Source organism: Hyla sarda, unplaced genomic scaffold, assembly GCF_029499605.1.
Source record: "Hyla sarda isolate aHylSar1 unplaced genomic scaffold, aHylSar1.hap1 scaffold_26, whole genome shotgun sequence".
NCBI classification, from domain to species: Eukaryota; Metazoa; Chordata; class Amphibia; order Anura; family Hylidae; genus Hyla; species Hyla sarda.
The window spans coordinates 993,966-995,000 of NW_026609289.1; the positions used below are offsets into that span (position 1 = coordinate 993,966).

At 43.2% G+C, this 1,035-nt stretch overlaps 1 pseudogene; it reads right to left on the minus strand.

Annotated features, from left to right (window-relative positions):
- Positions 1–956: 956 nt before the first annotated feature.
- The window catches only part of LOC130324157 (U2 spliceosomal RNA), a 103-nt pseudogene continuing 24 nt past the window's right edge, over positions 957–1,035 (minus strand).

Genomic DNA, 1,035 nt, shown 5'->3' on the forward strand with positions numbered 1-1,035 from the left:
GGCGTATAACACGCACATAGACTTTAGGCTAAAAATTTTAGCCTAAAAAGTGCGTGTTATACGACGATAAATACGGTATATACAAATTCCTAACATCCCACAATACCTCCTTAATTATTGCTAACAACACATATAACATTCTCTCCTTCCTCCCACCTACCACCCCCAAACCAAACATAATCACTTCAAAAGACCACTTTCTTACCCCCATAAATTCTTTAGCCAACGGACCAATTCCCTTCCACACTTCTTGCGCTCTATCACAATTCCAAAACAAATGCATAATAATCTCATTCCCTCCACAACCCTCTCTCGGACATCTCTCACTTCTTCCAATCCCCCGACTCTTCTGTACCTCTCTCACTGGCAATGCACCATGCAAACTCTGCCATACAATCTCTCTCTGTCTATTAGTCATACCATCTGTCTCCAAACTCTTCCACACTTTACTCACATTCTATTCTCTCACCATATTAATATTACACTGAACATCCTTCACCCTAATACACTTCACCATACTCTTCTTCTCCTTTAACACATCCTGTCTCACACCTATCAAACCAAACTTTCTCATGAACACCTCAACAAACCCATACCAACCAGGACTCACCAAAGCATACGGCTTTCTCAGATCTCTCTCCATCCACCCTAATCTGCATAACACACCCCCTCCTAGAAACCTCATCATACAAGATTCAACACCCACTACCTGAAAGACTTCTACCTATCATGTCATGTCCAACCTGCACAGGTGTGCTGGTTGCTGAGCTTATTCAATTAAAGAGGACATTCAGCAGCAGCAGCAGCAGTCCTGTGCCTGGTCGCTCCAACAGGGGCCAGACACAAGCGGCACCACCTATTGTCTTTTGCCTGCAGTAGGGGCCCACTGGACTAGCCAGAAAGCAGCTGCAGCAGTAGTAAATAAACAGGTAATCTTTCTTTCCAACACTGAAACCTGGTGGTGCACTTAATATATGCTACCAGATAGGGGACATATCAGATATTAAACTGATATAAACAGACACTACATTTGAT